Source organism: Pieris brassicae, chromosome 6 (assembly GCF_905147105.1).
Source record: "Pieris brassicae chromosome 6, ilPieBrab1.1, whole genome shotgun sequence".
In the NCBI taxonomy this organism is placed as follows: domain Eukaryota; kingdom Metazoa; phylum Arthropoda; class Insecta; order Lepidoptera; family Pieridae; genus Pieris; species Pieris brassicae.
Window position 1 is genome coordinate 13061991 of NC_059670.1, and position 6895 is coordinate 13068885.

Sequence of the window (6895 nt, forward strand, 5' to 3'; positions counted from 1 at the left end):
CGTAGCAAAATTTATTAAGTCAGATATTTGTATTTATTTTTGATACTTTTTACTAACACGTATAGCTCGCTTCAGCTTCCAAAAGAGCAGGAAAAGTAAAGTGAGTGTTTTTTAACGGCAGTTTTAGCCACCCACCACTATGTGGTGCTGCTCACCGATGTCTTACCGAACCAATTCGCGTTACGCTGTCCATAGACGGACCGCATGATGCAGTCGAGATCGACCGCTGCAGAGAAGTCGTACACGACTGCAACACGACCGCAAAGATGCAAGTTCATTTACAAGATGTATTTCGATGAAGAATCACTTCTTCTTGCACTACTATTACGCAAGCGTAGGCGTAGAAAACACCGTAGTATGTGGGTGCGTCCAATACTACAATCAAGAGAATAGCATGGAATATTTCATACTTAGGGTCCTTTTAGATGCAACCAATTCCTAAAAGGACGGCATCGCATTTGCGAGCCCATTGTAAATGTCTATGGGGGCGGTATCATTTTACATCAGGTGAACCTCCTGCCCGTTTGTCTACTGTTTGTAATTATCTGTTTTTGTTTGTGTTATTCATTGATTATCTATTTGGGAGTGGGAGTGGGAGTGGGAGAGGAGAGGGAGTTTTTAAAAAATAAAGAAGTTTAATAATCGATTTTAATTAAGAAAAGTATGCATCAATAGTGAATCGACAAACGTTTTTATTCTTTACCGCACAACAAAATCCTTCTGGATGAAAAGTGTCCGCCATATCCGACATCGTCAGACATACTTCCGGACACTGTACGGATCTATTGATATTTGTGTCTAGACAGATACACTTCTGTGGCAAATCGTTGAATGTAACACGCTTAGTCATATCAGTATCGGGTTCAATTTTTCTCTCTTTCACACAGGTATTTTCGCATCTACATTGCTGTAAGTAGATTCAAGTATAAGAAAGCTTTACAACAAATTTATAGCAGAAATTTTACAATTTAATTTGCATAAAACAAATGAAAATCAGAATGGAATTCAGCAGCAAATTAATAAATAGTTTATGGTATCTAACTTAGCTTTTAAGAAATTATTGTTTCGTAAATTTCGTACAGAAACATCGAAAATCATTGACCGAAAATTTTCTCGCGTTAGGTTCATTTTCCTAGTGCAAGTGCGGTATCTCGGACACATGAACATAGTGTCAAAATATTACGGAATACTAAGACTGTTAATGAACATTACCTTAGTTTAATTCATTAGTATTGTAGAACATTTATTCAACATAATATTACTCATTTTTGCAGTTTTTGCTGCTCACTAGCACTATGGGAAACCTGACTAAAGTATTTCCGAACTAATTTGACTTTCACAATTTTAAGAAAAGACCGTACCAATGCTATTAAGCCGGCAACGCACTTGCGAAGTTTCTGTCAATGTGGTGTGTGTCCATGGAAACCACACCCACCGAAACACAGTCATATATTAAAAGAATCAAATGAAAAGTGTCTTTGTTCGCGTTTTAACTATTACACTGATTTTAACAAACCTTACTTATATATTAATATCCATATAAATAAAAGATTTTAGTATATACGTAACATATGTACTACGTGCGATCATCCGTGTAGTTAGAATGAATGTTACATGAATGTTAGTGTTAAATCCTAGCGTTCAGAAACCGGGGTGCGATATTACTTTCTACTATGTTTATAATATGTTTATGATATATACAGTCAAAATCTGTTATAACGACATCGAAGAGACTACTCATATTTGGTCGTAAAAACCGATAGTCGTAACAGCCCATGACGTTGTTATTAAATACCTAATACAATAGAATTCAGCCGGGACCTTTGATTTTAGTTAATATAACCGGTATGTTGTTCTAATTGATGTTGTAAACAGTTTTGAGTGTATGTATGTTGTATACTATAAAATTATAATTTTTAACTACATTATTTTTGACAAAAGATGTTGATGTGTGAGTTATAATATCTTATTCACAAATTACCATAACTTTGCGTCGTATCTTTAAACACTGTGGACGTCTTCCAATACACGTCTTTTGCCTTGAAATCTTTCGTTGTCTCGCCCGTTTTCTCATCTTACACGCATAATTATGCCAACTATACGACCATATCGTGCCTACGAACAAAAAAAAACACCTAATCCACGGGAACAGAATAATACTTACAAATAAAAGAATTTAGCTGTCCCTCGGGCAGGAAGATATCCTCAGCTATTGTTTCGTCACTACCAATTACTCTAGACACATCGTTAGAGAAACAGTACATAAGTATAAAAAAAGAAAGAACAGTAAAAGTAAACTGCTTTTCCAAATCAATGGCGTAGAACGGACGACGAGAACTAAGTAGTTCCAGCTGCCCTCCAACACGGAGTATGCAATGAAACATCGCTTTACTGGATGAAGGCACTTGTCTGTTTCTTCGGCGAAATAATTGTTTTCTTAACATTACATCGAACACTAATCAGTGTAGGAAAGATTTTGTTTTATCTATTAAGTTTTATATTAAATAAATGATACATACCCATGTATTTTAATGGAAACTGACTTTTACATGACCAACGAGATTATACTAGAAAATATTTATATACTTCTGTTTTGGTACATTGTAACAGGCTGTTTTGTCGATCAAATTACACAATAATATAAACAGCAACTACGCTTACACGAAGAGGTTCAACAATCCTATCCTAATCGAGACTGCGTTGTCGTTTTAATATATTTAAGGCATTTACTATGGAGAGAGTTCACACTCGACGTCTGTTGCTCCACAAATCAGCGTTATTAAGGCAGTTTTTGTTTTTTAAGGAAGTATTTCCGAACCAATTCAACTTAGAGTCTTTCATGAAGAGAGCATACTAATTCTTTAAACGCAACGCACTCGCGAGCCTTCTGGGATTGAGAGTTCTATAAAAAAATTCAATTCACTAAAAGCCTCTATATTTAGTAATAGTATATTTATTAGAGTGAAGTGAACACAAAACAAGTTGACGAAGCTCGCATTAAGTACTCGTAATTTGCATATAAAGTACCAACTTAACTGTGCAAGTTTGCAAGATTCTACATCATCAACGTACATGAATTATTTATTAATTATTATCAGATCTTTTGGTTATAATTACAACTATAATGAGATATCAGATATGAGATAATTTAGTAATATTTTATATATTTATCAATTTATTTAATTACGACATAAGTTAAACTTATATCTGCTGACTAATCCACCGCCACTGTATTGGAAATATAAACGGTGTTTGCGAGTTCAATTCACTGCAAAAGTCACTACAGACCAGATCTGACCATTGCAAATATTATTTTACTTAGGATGCAGTTTGTAGCGATATCTATAATCAGTGAGTTGACGTCATATCCTCAGACGCGTTAACAATCTTATTCAAACCGCTAAGACTTAAGACATTGCTGGATCTTAGCCATTGGCGCCTTCGGGTCAGTCAGACCACCTAAAGGTATCGTAAGGACACAAAATTATATGTATGTAATAATTTTGGCAAATACAAAGTGTTAGCTAACCATATATTTAATATTATTTAAAATCATATACAATGTTAATACAAAACATATTTTTCTCGCTGACAACTGGTGTTAAGCATTCTAAATGTGCTTTGTAACGTCATAAATTAGAATAAGATACCTATCCCTTTTATTACTTGTATTTTTTATTAATAGATTAATTTTACTTAAATATATTGTATTTCTAAATTAAATATGCATGTACTCGACCCATTATCAAATAGATAAAGATCGCACAACTAAACGGAAATCATGCGCCAACATTTATTTGAAAGTAAGACACCTAGTGTTGGTAAATGGAAACTAGATACCAGGAGTTGAACCATTGCTGTTTTCATTAATTTAGTTTTTTTATAATACGTACGTAATCTAGTAGATGGCGTTTTAAAAGCAAGTACTTATCTTATTCCAGAAATATGTATTTTAAGTGAGTTTTGTTCAATAATATTTTGCTTTAATATGCGCTTCAAGTTAGCATTTTTAATACATGACAATAAACTATTGACTTCATTTCACGTTGTCTTATAAAACAGATAAAATATATAATTAATTAAATTAATGTTTATAATATGGAAACATTTTATGTATACAAAAGAAATAAATAAATTCGTTACGTTTTCATAAAATTTTAAGCGTTTGAACTAGTCGTCTTCAACATAATACTATTACTAATTAACTATGTTAAATGAAATGGAAGTCACTCACTCAGTAATATTAATCTGTAATATTTATTGTCATTAAATTGTACTATATTCCGAGTTCCTAAACAACATTACATTTTTATTGTTTTAATTAAATAGTGTATTACATATGTTATATTTAAATTTAAAAGACAAACTTATGCGTATTTCTTATAGAAGAGATATTGATAAAAAATTGGTTACCTTTTTTGTTTTTTGAACTTATTTTATATAATATTCTTTGTTTTGAATTGTTTATTATTTTGTTTTTATTATTAGTGAAAGCTTTTTATTATTTATATAGAATATACAAATAAGTTAAAATTTACAGTTATTGTGTACTTTAGTAAATTAGTATATATTTGATATTCCAAAGTAGGAAGTGATTAAAAAAGAGTGTTATAGAATCTAGTTTTTTTTTAATTTAATCAATACTTGTAAGATCGTAATGTTTACGAAGATCCCTTCTATATGTGAAAGTATCTTTAGGGTTCAATTTTCTTTGCCCAATGCTGGAAACATGTGAGATTATTTATAAATAATGAATAATATGCATAAGTTCTTTATATATTCACATTTCTACAAACACCGATTATTCAAATTGATTGAATGTAAAAATATACTTACTTGAAAAGAGGCTGTTTAACACCAAGTGCATATAAGTATTTGCCACTCAGGTAATACCTGATTGTGGATACAAATATGATTCAATTAGTTTGTTCATAATGTTTTTACAGTTATAATCTGGAACCTTGTTTACAAGCCTTTAGGCTCATAGGTCTCGCAATGGTAATAAACCGTCTCGCTTTAGAACATTCGTAACGTAAACGCCCAAAAAAATCAACTAAGATGTCGAAACTTAAACGTAACGTCAGCAACCACAAAACAACTGGAAATACAGCAATATACACACAAGATTTCCTCTCGAGCAACATACTCACGGGAATCATCGGATTGACAATCAAATCTGTTCTTGACCATAGATCTGGTTTAACCAAAATTATATTTTGACATTAGGCAGAGTTCTGATTTGGCAACAGTATTTAATCTAGAGTCGATGCTTAAAATACAACTAGAATACGGACCTTAGCAATTAATATAATTTTAATATAGCGCAGCGTTTTTCGTTAAAAATATAGATGTCGTTAGTAGTATTAAATTTTATAGAACATCTAAGTACCAGGAGTCCACAGACTCACAGTGCCCTTTGGTTCGGTTCTGATTAATGTCTGTTCTTGAAACAGCGGTCGCGCTTCAGCACGTTGGTAGCCTGGCTAAGTTCCCGTTTTGACAAGTGATACTGCTACAACCACAGCAAAAGGCTCAACATCCCGCCCCAACCATGATAATACTTGTTGTAAATGACACGCAAAATCTTATCGAATGACACAATTTGAAATGAATCCAAGAAAAAACGAAAGAAAAAATCCGTATTGGATTCCAGTAAGTGCATTATTTATTAATGCGAAGCTTCCGAGCTCAAAGCCTTTGACATCGAGCTTAAAAAGCTTTGCCATTGTAAAGTTTGTTTTTCAGAAGGAATTTTTATTTTTTTACTACACAAAATGTAGAGTAGCGAAAACTACACATATTGTAGTTTTCGCTTTTTGTAAAAACTTATTTTGGTATACTTATCGCTTTGTGATACTAATTTAATCTCATGTGTTTTTTTACTATATTAGTGTTTGTTTAAAGTACCGTAGATGATCAGTCGTTTGTGCCTGTCACTAAAATTATTTATTCACCAGAGATGAACCTGTGTGATGCGTTATCTGTGGTATACGGCTATTAATGAAATAAAATGCAAGCAAATAGAGATTGTATTATTTATTTTAGTCTTTGTATTTCGATTTATTTTTAATATGTTTTAGTTGCAGGTGCAGTAGGAAGATTCAACAGTTTTCAAAGACAAGACAAAGAAAAACACAGCAAGCGAAAGAAAAAATTTAGACAAGTCTTTTTTCATTGTAATATTTAACTAATAATTCAACGAGAATTCAAAGTTATCACGGAACAATCTTGCTACTACCTAACTACTAGGAAATAATTGATAAATATTTAGTTTCGTTAGTCTAGGCACGTCCACATTCTTCAGAAATTTCAGCCCTAATTAGAACCCAATCTTTTTTCCTCAATACTCCAAATTTCTTAGAAAAATAAATTGTATTCAATCGTTTATCTGAGTTGAGTGAAATATGGAGCTTGTGCGTGGAATACCAAGTAGGTTTTATGACGGGTAACATGAAATGATTTTCCATCTATTAGAATGAAGTGGGTTACGAAAATAATATAAATTACTATTCACTACTTAGAATTAACATCCAGGTATTACCATAGAAAATAACCGGCTATGTTTTTGTACGCCACAGGGTAGTTCCCTCAACTTAAAAACTACTGGTTTGATTTCAAATATTCTTCTATTTTTAAATCACCATTAAATAGCCACGTTACGGATACTATAGGTATTTACTCGCAAAATAATAAAAAAAGTAATACGAAAGTATATCAGGCCACTAGCTAACCGACAGCATACATACACCAAAACTCTTTAGGCCTAAGTGAGCTTGAACTAAGTAAGTTGGACTAACTTGGGTCGACCATATTATCAATGGCTACAGTGTACAGACGTAAAAGCTTTGCGAAAACCTATCTAAAAACAATCTCCTTAAGATTTCTGGTTAAAGAA

The 6895-nt window shown here is 32.4% G+C and overlaps 1 long non-coding RNA gene across 1 annotated transcript; it reads right to left on the minus strand.

Moving 5' to 3' along the window:
- Positions 1 to 630: 630 nt before the first annotated feature.
- LOC123711188 lies at positions 631 to 2568 on the minus strand. Its single transcript, XR_006753911.1, has 3 exons — positions 2520 to 2568; positions 1982 to 2115; positions 631 to 907 (listed from the first exon to the last, which is right to left on the minus strand). It is a non-coding gene; the product is annotated as an uncharacterized LOC123711188 (long non-coding RNA).
- Positions 2569 to 6895: the final 4327 nt, after the last annotated feature.